Here is a 14837-nt window from a genome sequence, read left to right as displayed (position 1 = left end):
AGATGCTCTACATTTTGTTCCATTGTGCCATGTTCATTTGAGTCCATCTGGATGCCCAAATCATCGTTGCAAGAGTGCTATATGATGTTAACCTGCTGAAACTGTTATAACTTGCTGTTTTGTGTTTTTCGTTGCATTTTGTGTGTGCATCCTATGAGCATGAGCTCTACATGTGTTTTGTGCTACATCATGCAATCTTTACTGTGGTGCAATCCATGTATTTTTTTGGGTCTTGTAGTGAGTGCATCGAGCTCGTGAAGTAGGGTACTTGCTGTTACTGTTTTGCTAGGCTGAATCTGCTATATCATGATGCTATGTAAACCTGCTGCTACAAGTCATTCTGTGCATAATCTGGAGATGTTCACTAAGGATGTTTTGTTATACATGTCATGATCTATCCATTCATGCCCCTGGTTGCATTTATAACCTGCTGTAACTTGTTGTTATCTTGCTCCAAACTTTCTCCAAACTTGCTAAATAATGTTGCTGTCAGCCTGTTAACATTAAGTTCAATGTTGCCATGATTGTTGTTAGTGATCCAAGCATGCTATTAACTTTCTCTTGCCATGAGTAGCTTCATAAACATGTATTACTGTTGGTTACCTTGTCATGTCATGTATTGCTCTGTGGTGAGTTGCACAAGCTCACCGACATGCCTACTTATCGTTGTTCCTGCCATGTCTGAATCTGTCATATCATTTGCCATGTTTGCATGGATCCTACCATCTTTTCTGTTGATCTTTGGAATTAGTTCAGTAAGGGAGTTTTGTTCTTTGCCTTTAGTATTAGCATGCCCTGCCTTTGTTTGCCATGTTAAGTTTCTGTAACATATTGTTTGATAGCTCTAAACATTGCAACCTGATGTTATTTCTGCTAAGTCTGAAACTGTTATTATTTGCAATCTTGCCATGTACTTTTGAGCATGTTCTAGTGTTTTCTGGAGATAGCTCAGTGTTCATGTTTTGTCATGATTTACTTGTACTTCATGCCCATGCCTTTTGTTTTCACGTTGAGATGCTGTAGCATATTGTTTTGATGCTTGCTAGATGCCTAGTTGCTGTTTTGGACAACTTGTCCTTTAAACTTGTATAGAGTGTGTGTGTTCAACCGTTGCTCCGTTTTGAGTGTGCTCTATATGAAACTTGCTTGATTTTGCATGTAGTTTCATATTATCATGTTGCATCCATGTTTTGAGGTGTTTGCTTCATGTTGGTATGCATTTTGCATCAATGCCATGTTTAACTTGTTTTGCTCATATCTTCTAGGCCGTAGCCCCGAATTAAATGAACTTTATATGTAACTTGACTAGAATCTCGTGTAGATCATCTTGGTGCATCTTAACTTGCTGTTTAACAACTTCAACTTAATGATTGTTCAGTTCTGGGCCAATTTCTAAATTTGCATATGAGGACTTACCGGAATTGTTATATGTTGTTTCCGACCTCATTTAAACTTGCTTTGATGTGTTGTTCTTGTTTGCATCATCTCTTGCCATGAGTAGCCTCATCTAGCTTTGTCGCGGCGGCGGCGGGATGGGCCCCGCGGGCCCGATCCGGGCCTAGCGGGCCTGGCATGGCAGAGACGACGGCGGAGGCGACGTGGCGCGTCGTGGTTGGGCGAGGGGGCGGCGGCGGACGTGTCCGGCGCCGGGTGGACGTGTTCGGCGCGGTGAGGGAGGAGAATTAGGGTTTGGACTGCGAAAAATTCGGGGGAAGACACCTATTTATAGATCCTGGGAGCTAGGAGTGTCCAAATGAGGAGTGGTTTTCGCCCACACGATCGTGATCGAACGACCGAGAGCATGGAGGGTGTTTGGATGGGCTATTGGGCCACTTTGGAGGGGTGTCGGGCTGCACACAAAAGAGGGCTTTACGGTTCCCCGGTTGGCTGTCGCCAGCGACGTGGAGGCGAGGCGGCGGGGCACCGGCTAAGGGCGGCGTCGACGCTCACCGACGGCGGGGCGCGAGGAGGCGCGCTGGTCGCGGCGGCGGCGGCATGGGCCCCGCGGGCCCGATCCGGGCCCAGAGGGCCTGGCGCGACGGAGACGGCGGCGGGGGCAACGTGGCACGTCGTGGTTGGGCGAGGGGGCGGCGGCGGACGTGTCCGGCACGGTGAGGGAGGAGAATTAGGGTTTGGACTGCGGAAAATTCGGGGGAAGACACCTATTTATAGATCCTGGGAGCTAGGAGTGTCTAAATGAGGAGCGGTTTTCGCCCACACGATCGTGCTCGAACAACCGAGAGCATGGAGGGGGTTTGGATGGGCTATTGGGCCACTTTGGAGGGGTGTTGGGCTGCACACAAAAGAGGGCTTTACGGTTCCCCGGTTAACCATTGGAGTATCAAATGGACTCCAAATGGCACGAAACTTGACAGGCGGTCTACCGGTGGTGTACCAAGGCCGCTTGTCAAACCTCGGTCCATTGCGAGTACGTTTAACACCCGCACACGAAAAGAGGTAAAAGGGGTCGCCGGAGGACATAGGAGTGCCGGATTGCAAAACAGACAACGGGGAAAATGCTCGGATGCATGAGACGAACATGTATGCCAAATGAGATGCACATGATGACATGGCAAAATGCAACACGCAAGAATATGACATGGCAACAACGAAGAATAAACGGAAGACACCTGGCGCATCGAATCCGAGGCATTACAGGATCGGAGCACAGGAGCGGAGCAGGCAAACCACGTCCAATCGGGTGTGGCTGTGGTAGAAAGTTGATGGTCGCCGCAGTTCAGCTGGCCTGCATGTCATGCACACAAAGGCATAGGAGCGGTGGGGCCGAGAGGGATGAGGTGCACGTCAGGGGACGTCGTGCCGTGGGTTGGAGCGGCATCGTGGGAATCGCGTGTGGGTGTGGCAGTGGTAAAAACAAGAAATGTGATGGTCACTGTGGTTCAACTTCCATGGACGAGCTGTCATGTCTGCTGATACATGCATTGCATACCGCTCACTGCAAGGAGCAGTAGTAGAGAAAACTTGTTCCAAAGATACCATTTTTTCGATAAATTCTCGAGATATCATTACTTTTTACACATGGGATTACTCCTGCAAGGGTCAATCACAACTGGTGTTTTGTTAAAAAATGCATCTTGATGTTCCCTGCAATGCACGGGCATCTTGCTAGTTATAGAAGAAGCCCACACGGGCATCTTGCCGCAGGGTGTGCCACCGACCCAAACTCAATTTTTTTTTAGACGCTTAGGTGTACAGGATGCCGTGCCACGCTACAAAATGTAAAAAAAACAGCTATGATTTTTTTAAAACATGTTATCTTCAAACCATCAAAACAACCCGAGGAATATATTTTGAGTGAAGCATGATTTAATTTTACTGATATGTGTATATCAAAACTAGAGTGTTTATATTTCAAGACCGTGAACAAGTATTATTCTACTACTTTGGATCCATTGCAATGCACGGGCCAGCAATTGGTAGTAGTAGTCTCTATCTCTATCTCTACTCTACTCTTATAAAAAACAGAGTTGTTGATGATGGTGTGCCTGCCATCCTGCAGTATAGGCCGTCCGATTTATATCTGATGGATAGGAAGGAAACTATGGCAATTTTGCAAAAAAATACCCACACCCCTCTTATACTAGCAAGATGCATGTGCGTTGCACGGAACATCAAGATGCATTTTTATGAGTAGTTTATCTTGTGGGAGAAAAGGATGAATGAGGGAAGGCCTTATTTGCAAATGTGGAGAGGGGTGTGGGTATCTTTTTGCAAAATTGCCATATTTTCCTTCCTATCCGTCGAATATAAATCGGATGGCCTATATTTCAGGATGGCAGGCACATCATCATCACCAACTCTGCTTTTTATGAGAGCTCTTATAGAAAGCAGACTTGGTGATGATGGTGTGCTTGCCATCCTGCAATATTGGCGGTCCGATCTGTTTCTAACGGATAGGAAGGAAACTATGACAATTTACCCGCACTCCTCTCCACATTTGCAGATAAGGCCTTCCCTCGTTCATCCTTTTCTCCCACAAGATCTTGATGTTCCGTGCAATGCATGGGCATGTTGCTAGTCTCTACTCTTATAAAAAATAGAGTTGGTGATGATGGTGTGCCTGCCACCCTGCAATATAGGCTGTTCGATTTATATCTGATGGATAGGAAGAAAACTGTGGAAATTTTGCAAAAAGAAACCTACACCCCTCTCCACATTTGCAAATAAGGCCTTCCCTCGTTCATCATTTTCTCTCACAAGATAAACTACTCATACAAATGCATCTTGATGTTCCGTGCAATGCACGAGGATGTTTCCTTGGGGGTCTCTCCAGCACGGCGTGGCCGTAGTTGCAAGTTGATGCCCCTTGAGATGCCGACATTGAGGGGCACTTGGATTTTGTCCGATGAGCAGGTAAGATGAGTTTGATCACGCAGTAAATGCATTCTGAAGACTACTTCCATGTCCATTCCTAATTCTCCTCCTGCCCAGTGTTTCACAGGTTAGGCTCGGTGCAAGTGGAGATTGGCTTGCATATGTACGGGAGGGTACCAACATCAATTTGCACAACATTTACAATGGTGATACCATTCTCGTAGAACCTTTGTCCAACATTGGGATCAGCCATGCAACGGGCCACCGCCTGAATTGGTACGATGGGACCACGATGAGATTAAAGAAGATAGCACGAACCTTGCAAATGACGGTCAAAGGTGGACGATGCTGTCTGCAGCCGATTTGTTGCTGTACGAGTACGAAGACACTGTGATCCTTTCTAACCGCATCTTCGCGGTGACAAACCAGGGGACTTGTTTCATATGGGACACATCCTACGGTATACTCCCTCTCTCCCAGTTTATTTGTTTTGAATTTTTTCGTTTTATAAGTTCCAAATTCAAATTTAGAGCTCCCGATCACATGTTGAGATTACAATGTCCATTAAATCATTGTGTGCATGTATAGTAAAGAAACAAATCTCAAGTTTGCCATGAGTTCGTGCAGCGGTAGCACCACAAGTCCGGGCGCAGGAGTTACATTTACCTCTCTGGGCCCTCGGGTCTGAGCTTCAGCGCCTTACGACACCTGCCTTTGAGTCAATAACATGTGGACCCGATAGGTGGCTGGTCCACATGTAATGCTCCCGAAGGCAGAGGGGCAGTGGGGCCGAGAGGGGTGAGCCACAGGTCGGGGGACGTGTAGTGTCATGGGTTTGAGCGACATCGTGGGTATCGCGTGTGGCTGTGGTAGAAACTTGATGCTCGCCGCATTTCAGTTGGCCCACATGTCATGCACACAAAGGCAGAGGGGCGGTGCGGCCGAGAGGGGTGAGGCGCACGTTGGGGGACGTGGTGCCGTTGGTTGGAGCAGCGTCGTGGGAGTCGCGAGTGGAAGTGGATGAAACGTGATGGTCGTCGTAGTTGAACTTCCATGGACAAGCTGTCATGTCTACGGACACATGCATTGCATGCCGATCACTAGAAGGAGTAGTAGAGAAAGCTAGGCGGATAAATAGTTCCTTATAGTCAAGCGGACCCATGCTACTACTTTTTCCAAATACATGCACACCATCGAAATAGTCCATCTATATCAATATACACAGAGAGGGAATTTTTTTACAAGAGAGGAAATAGTCCATCCAGCCACAATGTCGTGCTTCATGGCTTCACAACAAGGTCTCTGGACCTTGCAGCTATCTCGAAACTCGTACGGGCATCAAGGGCAGCATATTTTATCCGCTCGTACGTCAAGGGATAATTCTCCCATCCAGACGACCTTAATGCCAGCGTCTCGTCACCCTTCTGAAGATATGTTCCGAGCACAACATTTGCTACGTCGAATAGGGATAGTGTCAGTTTATCACAATCTTCTATAGGAATTTTTATTTTGGCTTGTACGTCAGCAATGCTTTTCAGCTCCAACTTCTGTTTGTCCCCTGCGATGGCTGCCCCATAGAAGTACATGTCCTCCCGAGACAAGAACTCATGAAGCTCACCTGGTATGGAGGGCGCGTGTATGATGTGGTACACCAAAACATCATCTTCGAGGCACAACTGAAGGATGGCGGCGCGTTGGATCTTCCCAGTGGCATGCCCCATGTACTATGTGTCGAGACCGATGACCTTCATCTCCACCTTTTGGAGGGAGTTGGATACATTGTTGCTCCACTTCCGAACAACCCTTGGGTGGTTAGTGACTGTGGCAACTATGCTCAACAAGCTTTCGACGAGGACATGTTGGACGCTAAAAACCTGCATCTCAATCTCTTTCGCCATTTGGAATCGCTGGACCGGAGGGCTATGGTTTGGAGAATTAGGATTAGATGTCTAGTCTAACTGAAGAAGATGATTATTTATAGGGGCTTTGGAATTACTCCAGGAGGATGTGAAGAGGTTAAAACAATGTGAATGCAGTGTGGTTTGGATGCAAATGAAGATGAAGGAGTAGTGAAGAAGCCGAGGAAAATCGGTTCCCGATGGAGAAGTAAATGGGAGAAGTGGCCTGCAGGCAGTTGATTAGACGGCTAGGTAGACTAAACAAAAAGGGTAAGCGAGTAGACTGATGAGTGGGACCTGTCCCTGTACATGCCCATCCTTCTAGCACTACATGTGCCACTGGCTAGTTGAGGTCACTTTTTCGAATCACCGTGGCGAGACATTTTATGATTCCTTTTTATTTCTACACCCCTCCTGACAGGTGGGACCTATGCAAACGGATAGAAAATGTGTCGTAGCTGGTTCGAATGGATATTGGCGCGTGCGTGGGAGACACAACATTCTCTAGTTAAGGAATATGCGGTTATCCTCAAAAAAGAAAAGTCCTTTGCGCTTCCGCATGCACGAGAATTTGGTTCTGCTCGCAATGTGGACGATACCTGGAGGATGAAGTGAACCCAAAGGTATGCTAGCACGGGAGTACTACTCATGTTCCTACTACTCCTACTAGTAGCAGTACAACTGTGGTACACTTGATGGTCAAAATACTATTATTCATCCGGTCCTCACAGTGAAGTGACAAGACCCTGCGCCCGAGGTGACACCAGTCTAGGCGGCGTGTTTGGGTTACCAAAGTCAGACTCACCTTGTGCACTGTGCAGCCACTGTCACCGCCATTGTATAGCATGCCTCGCCTCGTCTCCCTCTCCCCTAGCACCACTCCATCTCCATCTCCGTCTCGCCGGAGATCTTGAGGTCACTCTTCATCATCTCACTGTGCCCCCAAGTACCCTCGCATCGCTCGCCTCGCCCAGTACCACTATTCCCTCGCTAGCCGCTCCAGCACCGAGAGCCTTCTCCCCCGTAAATCAAGCCCCCAAAACCCCACCTTCCAAACTCCACCATGGCCGAACACGAACCATGCAACATCCATATGAGCCGCGATTGGAGAAATCTCCCCAGTGACGTTCTCGACCTCTGTTGTTCGTGTATGGATATGTTGAGCGCCCTGCGGCTGGCTACATGCTCGAGGGGCATGCACATGGACATCGTCGAAGTGAGGCCTAAGATTTTCAAGACACCCTGCTTGCTACTATCTGGTCTTGCGAGGTTTGCTCACCATGATACAGAGGCGTACATGATGCCCCTCGACTTCGATCCGACCTCCATTAGCCGAAACTTCTTTGCAAGTATGTAGTGGGTCGCCATACATCATTTCCCTCGACTTCAATGCGATCACCATCGCCCGAAACTTCTTGCAGGTATGTACTGGGTCAGCATGAACTCCCACTGGATGGCTGCTGTCAGAGAAAACGAGAAAAAGTTGGTGCTCGTGAACTTGCAGACCTCCCATGAGATTATCCTTCCTCCGTTGGATGATATAGAGTTTTACCGTCACGGTCCAAGTCATCTAGATTACGTCGTCAGTTGGACGCACCTTGTTTTGCAGAAGATTGTAATCTGCCAAGTACCCACACGACATGCGGATTACGCAGACTTCAAGCTAATTGCCTTGTTCAACAAGGCACTCGCCTATCTTTCTGCCGGTGCCTTCGTTAGCTGGAGATAGCTCAGCCCGCAGTGGATCATCGTCAAAGCTGATACACACTTCTGTGATGCTATTGAACACAATGGCATCATCTATACGATCGACAAAGCAGATGGCACCATGTATTGCTGGGACGGCGCGTGTAAGTTGTTTTCGTCTGATGTTAATAATGACGCCATGACACTGTTTGAAGTTTTTGTGATGATTGACATATCCCTGTTTGAGTAGAATTTGAGTACAACTATGGTAATGTATTAGAGACACCGTAAATCAGCTATATTTGGAATGATTTAATTCATGCGATTGTGACCATGCCATTACAACCAATTTGTACCCCTGAATAATCAAACGGTTAGGAGGATATTGATATTCTCATTATTTTATAGTAATCTATATACTACTAAATATGAGTGTGTATCAATGGCCATGTTAGTTTCCTCATTTTCATGATGTAGAAACATGCATCACACTGTTGGTTTCATCTAACCATACATTAGGGAAGTAAATGTGCATATGGAGAACTCTATATTTGGAAGTAGTGAAATCCTGTAATGCTTACCGTGTGTACATACCTATGTTCGCCCTTCAGCAATCAATGGCTAGAATAATATGCTCACAATTGTTTTTCGCACAGAACATGAGCATATATTAATGCATGGTCTGCTAGTTTCCTTGAAGAATTTGTTTGTGAGGACAGAACATGATTACATAACATGCATGACATGGTAGTTTCCTGTGAAGAATCGATTTGTGAGATAACATGAGTATAGCCATTCATGGCACTTCTATATTTTCGAACCTAGTATACATTTCCCTGTATTTTCCTCCCAGTTCCAATAGGGACATAGCAATGTTGTTTCTTGCATTATCCTACTCATACTCTAAACAATACTGATCTTACAATAACAATGCTTGTCCTTTTTGATATGATGCAGTGTCCCTACAGTTACTTCCCTTTGTAATCACACCACCTTTGCCAAAAATAGGGAAGCACAACTGGTTCCTCGCTCGATCCGACGACGCCAAAAGACTGTTGATCATTCAGACACATGAGCCGGAAAAGTTATATTGCAAAAACCCCATTGTATGCAAGCACCGTGAAATACGTGAGTATCCGGACAGTGGATGTTACGTCTATGAGTAGGATACCAGCTTGTTGGGGCCTTCAGGATTTTTGAGTTGGAGGCGGGTAAACAGCCTTGGTTCACATTCTCTGTTTGTCGGACTCAGTTATCCGATTAACCAGGAGATCACCGTTGGCAAGGACCTTGATGGTATAGAGGCTCTATTTGCTATGGAAAACTGTGTCTAGACGGTGAGCCCTAGGAGTTCGGGAGCAAACTTTCCTGATTGTCAACGATACAGCCTGCAGCCAAAAGAAGGTGAGAATGACAAAGGCATCTGGATTAACTTTGATCCTTGGATGTGTCGAGTCCGACATGCAGTGACGTGGTTCAAGCCTTCAGGTTGATAGGTAATTGGGATGTTGCGTCGAAAGGGTGGAGTACTGGTGTCTCCGGATCACTGGTGGCTGAACCGAGGCTGCAAATTATGATGGTGTTGGATCATCCCTCTTCGAATGACTTGTTGTCTTTGCTGCTTGTTCTGGATGGGTAGTTCTCTCTTTTGTTATGCATACTAGTTGACCCGTTGCGCCAAATGGCGCAAAGACTTACTGAAGACATGATGTCGATGAAAATAGTTTCATGCTGCAAGAACCTTCAACTAAATCATGCTATTTTTTTAACATGTCTACATGTGTTAAACCATGCTATATTGAATATATGTTTAGCATGTTGTGTAATCCTAGTTTGAAAAAAAGTGTATGACATGTATAGACCAGCTAAGGAATCTTTTTATTAGCTGAAAATATGATTATCACGATGAGAAATCTGATTAAAAAAACATATTTGTATACAATGTATAGTCAGTTAAGGATGTAGTTTTTTAGCGGTGTTTGTATCAAACTTTTATTTTCATGTGCATGAAAAAAAACCTCTTTGTGTTGTGCATATGGACGCATAGGTATTTAAAATGCCCATATGCTACCTAGCTCGGTCCACGAACAAAGCTATGTGTGACCTGTCAGTAGTAGAATATGAAGCGACATGGACTGAATCCATCGAGCTTGTTTATCCCCTTCTCCTCGGTTCCTCAGTTGGGCGAGATAAGCATTCCGAGAGAGGCATACTCAACTGGTGAAATTTCTCCTTTCCTTCGATTTCGGGTTTCTCTGCATGCATGGATTTAGTTCTCATTTATCCGGATCTTGCATTTCTCCTCTTTATGTGGCGATATTTACTTTTCTCGTATCTTTTTTTAGGCATCGTAGATCATGTGTTGTAATTCTCTCCTAAAACATTTATGGATGTATACATATGCAAATAAATCCTTGTAGTTATTTATGTTGCGTAGAGAACCATTGAATTCATAATCACATTGAAAAAAAACTTACTTTGGTTATTTTAGTTGTGGACAAGCACATATGGTAACAAATTTAACCCTTCTTTTTGCAAATAAAATCAATCCTTTTTAATAAAGAAATAATGGAGGTTTGTTGTCTACAATGAGATGTACCTATAGATTTTAATTTGGTAGTATAGAATCTCATTGAAGATCATGCTATGTTAAAAATATGTGTATTTTTGAGTAATCTCCCATCGCGCAAAATGACACAGAGACCCACTAAACACCATTTGTGCTCTGACATAAAAATCCATTTATCAGTAGCACTATTTGTCTACTACATGCTTCATAAAAGTGTTTTATTTGTTTACAAAATGTAAATGATTGCAGTCCTTTGATAACCTGAACAACATGTAAGTACCATCGACCACAAACATGAAAAGGAAAGTAAAATACTGTTGTTACTTGGAAAACACCTCAGGCTCAACTCACACATGTCATTAGTTGAGCTCATTGAGACTGAATTTCCTGACTGACCAATTACATTATCTCCACACTTCTGCTTCTATTCTTTCAACATGGACTGTTTACAAGTGGCACACACTGTTGGCGCTTTTCAAATAAGCTAGCATGTGAAAAGTAGCAGCACCAGTACAGTAGAAAAGGCCATCTAGTTACTGAACTGGTCGTGCATGTACAAAGCACATAAACAGTGAATGTTCAACACCACAGACACCCGAAACATTTTCTCTTCTTCTGCCTCCGATGCGCCCTGATCGATCGCTTTATCAAGATAGATATTGCACCCAAGAACTACTACCACAACCCAATCCATCATGAGACCCACTAAACACCATGTGTGGTTTGAAAAAATTCCGTTTATCAGTAGATTTAGTTTCGAGCAAGCAAGCAAGGTAACTATTTCTAACCCCTCCATATAAGAAAATTGAACGGAGGCTTAATCAGGGTAACCGAAGTTTTAAAAAAGGTGTTGTGTGTGCTGGATTTATGATGATTTAGGTCTTGGAAGACCTGAACAGGCAATCATAGTATTGCAAGTAAGAAAATGTGAAACGTTGCTAATAACGTGCCTCATCTACCAGTAAGGGCTTTATTTTATACCAAAGTTTTAAGCAGCTACAGTTTACAATTCAAACCTATGACTGCACTCAAAGCTGCAGTGACATTTTTCATCTGGTTCAGCATCCCAATCTAAAGCACACAATAATTTCCTGCAATGGTGAGGCAGCTGAATCAATAACACGCGGACCAGATCGAGAGTTGAAACTCCACACTACAGGAAAACCAGAGCGAGACAGATGGCTGAAGACAATATTTTATCCGAACAATATTCATTGCATCCACGCTTACCTCCCTCTTCCCCTGTAGCTCCAGCCCATAGCATTACACAGTTTAAAACAGAGCAGATAAAGGGTGAGACAATACCTCAACAACAATTGCTCAATGACTTAAGTGTCATTTAGTTATTCTTATATAAAATTACACTCTAAAGTATCTAGGCTTCATTGCTCTTGACTGAGTACTCGTGTTCACTGACATCTTCTATTGCTAAATTGCTGATGCGTCATCACTCGTCAGGTTTCACAGTTCAGAGGAAGAAATGCAATTGATTATTTTTAAGTGGTTGGCTGACATATTGACCTAGCATAGATCAAGCAATTCCATGACAATCTTAGTATCAAGACTAACTTGTGCATTCATGTCAGCAGCACTCCGTTTTAGAAGGGAAACACTTTCATCCAGTGAAGCTTGTTGTCCAGCCTGATACATAGCAAAGCCATAGTTTCAGTTAGCTCTAGCACAACACAGGAGAAATAAATCAAGTCATTCAATCAAAAGGACCTTGAAGCCCTACTCTTTGGGGCTCCGGGATGCTGAGCGCCCGCAGGAGACATGGATCGCGCCATCACAATGCCCTTGACACATAAGATTTTAGCACCTGGGACATATAAAGAAAAATCAGAACAAAGGTGAATCTATTCTGATAGACATCAAGAGTGAAGGGGGGAGAAGGATTGAGAGAAACTTGCCTTGCCATCAGCCATCCCTCCATGGGAATGCCACTTCAAGCTCCTCCCATGCACACCATCTTTACTTTGTATTAGAAGTTCAGAACAAATCACACAGTTCCAATCTTTTCTCAATGAAAACTCAGGAAGAACTCAATAACTATCCTACTCTGCACTGATCATTGTATGGTATTAATATTTCTATTTCATAGATTTAAATTTCAGCAACCATGTAAGCTCTGAACATTGTTCTTGATTAAAAGGGCAAAAGGATAAACAAATGAATAAGTCTCACCGTCAGTACTCAGTTTGCACCCAATTTTTTATCCGAACAATATTCATTGCATTCACGCTTACCTCCCTCCTCCCCTGTAGCTCCAGCCCATAGCATTCCACAGTTTAAAAGAGAGCAGATAAAGGGTGAGACAATACCTCAACAACAATTGCTTAATGACTTAAGTGTCATTTATTTATTCTTATATAAAATTACACTCTAAAGTATCTAGCGTTTCATTGCTCTTGACTGGCACTCGTGTTCACTGACATCTTCTATTGCTAAATTGCTGATGCGTCATCACTCGTCAGGTTTCACAGTTTAGAGGAAGAAATGCAAATGATTATTTTTAAGTGGTTGGCTGACATGTTGACCTAGTATAGATCAAGCAATTCCATGACCATCTTAGTATCAAGACTAACTTGTGCATTCATATCAGCAGCACTCTGTTTTAGAAGGGAAATGCTTTCATCCAGTGAAGCTTGTTGTCCAACCTGATACATAGCAGAGCCATAGTTTCAGTTAGTCCTCTAGCACAACATAGGAGAAAAAATTAAGTCATTCAATCAAAAGTACCTTGGAGCCCTCCTCTTTGGGGCTACGGGACGTCGAGCGCTAGCAGGAGACATGGATCGCGCCATCACAATGCCCTTGACACATAAGATTTTAGCACCTGGGATATATAAAGAAAAATCAGAACAAAGGTGAATCTATTCTGATAGACATCGAGAGAGAAGGGGGGAGAAGGATGAGAGAAACTTGCCTTGACATCAGCCATCCCTCCATGGGAGTGCCGCTTCGAGCTCCTCCCCTACACACCATCTTCAGTCGTCAGGACCTCCCCTTCGCTCCAATCCATGACGCTACAGCTCCTTGTCCCTAATCACACAAAAAATGATTCAGTATTGCCATAACTGAATCTATCAGAAAAATGAACCAGTGTTTGGTAGTACTCCTAAGTTGGAGTAATCATGTAAGAACATGCTTGAGCTTTTGCAATGGAACCTAGAGTTAATTACCTTAATACCAAAGTAAGCTAGGCCCTCCATTTTTTTACTTTTGTTCTACAAATTTCATATACAAAAATATACAATCATCAAAATGTAACAGAGCCGTAGTTCCACAAGCAAATAAAGCATTGAAACTATAAGGCCTTACAAACTAAGTAAGTACAATTCAAATGTAAATATGAAATGGTGTCGCAGAAATTAACAAAGCGAACTGCAATTCAGTACCAAACATTGTCTTTTAGTTCTGTGATGATCACATTATTAACAAAGACTGGACAAACAACATTCTGAGAAACTCTACTGGCGCAACCAGCAAGCCATACACACGGTGATCAACCTCTGCAATAGAAACACATGGTGCCCGCACGCCTCGGTTTGTACATGAAAACATATGAAACTGTTGGTACATATGGGAGGCCCATGGTGGCCCAGGCCCAGTACTGCTTATGTAACCCTAGTGTTGTGGTATATATATGTGTGTGGTGGTCCTGAGGGAACCAACAAGATTGACCAAAACCAAGACTGAATCCATTCCCTCTCGTGTTACAACATGGTATCAGAGCTAGGTTGTAGCCGCTCCCCTCGCCGTCTCCTGAGGTGGCTGTGGGCAAAGCCCACGGCTGCTGGGGAAGGAGGCGGCGGGGACGTGAAGGAAGGAGGCGGATCCGGGCGGAGCTGCGCGGTCGGCGGTGGCCGGCAGAAGCGGAGGCGGCATCTGGGCGCGGTGTCCAGGAGCTGCTCTCGGCGCGGATTCGCGGCGGCGGCTGGCTGGGAGCTGTGCGCGGGTGGCGGCGGCGAGCTGCACGCGTGAGCAAGGCGCGGGCGCGAGGAGCGTGTGTGCGGGCTGGATCTGGCGAGCTCGGCACGGTGGGCGTGTGCAAAAGGCCGGGAGGTGCGGATCTGGGGCTTGGAGTTCGAGCTCGTGCTCGTGCTCTGGGCGGCGCTGCGAGAAGGCGCTGGGATGCGCGGCGCGCGCGCTGGCCACAGCTGTGGGTCGCGGGACAGGCGGCGTGGCGCTGGCAAGCGGCTGCGCGCGTGGCAAGTGAGGCGTGGAGAGGCTGCTTGCGGGCAGAAGAGGGAAAGAAAAGGAAGAAGAGGAGCTGAGGTGCGCCTGCGCGCGCGCCAAGTGCTGCTGCTATCCTGGTGCTGCCTGCTGCTGGAAGTAAAAAAAAAAAA

The 14837-nt window shown here is 45.3% G+C and overlaps 2 long non-coding RNA genes across 4 annotated transcripts; both read right to left on the bottom strand.

Annotated features, from left to right (window-relative positions):
- Positions 1-11687: 11687 nt before the first annotated feature.
- Positions 11688-12311, bottom strand: LOC119363775. The gene is made up of 2 exons (XR_005174393.1): positions 12224-12311; positions 11688-12129 (listed from the first exon to the last, which is right to left on the bottom strand). It is a non-coding gene; the product is annotated as an uncharacterized LOC119363775 (long non-coding RNA).
- Positions 12312-12399: 88 nt separating this feature from the next.
- On the bottom strand, positions 12400-13329 carry LOC119363774. 3 transcript variants are annotated; one of them, XR_005174390.1, is made up of 3 exons: positions 13228-13329; positions 12673-13145; positions 12400-12552 (listed from the first exon to the last, which is right to left on the bottom strand). It is a non-coding gene; the product is annotated as an uncharacterized LOC119363774 (long non-coding RNA). The 3 variants fall into 3 exon arrangements; XR_005174391.1 differs by having other exon boundaries at positions 12400-12547; XR_005174392.1 differs by having other exon boundaries at positions 12400-12746; positions 13074-13145.
- Between the last annotated feature and the right edge of the window lie 1508 nt (positions 13330-14837).

This window comes from Triticum dicoccoides, chromosome 2B (genome assembly GCF_002162155.2).
Source record: "Triticum dicoccoides isolate Atlit2015 ecotype Zavitan chromosome 2B, WEW_v2.0, whole genome shotgun sequence".
Classification (NCBI taxonomy): domain Eukaryota; kingdom Viridiplantae; phylum Streptophyta; class Magnoliopsida; order Poales; family Poaceae; genus Triticum; species Triticum dicoccoides.
Note: the sequence above shows the minus strand (reverse complement) of the source record. Positions and strands in the feature narration are given on the sequence as shown.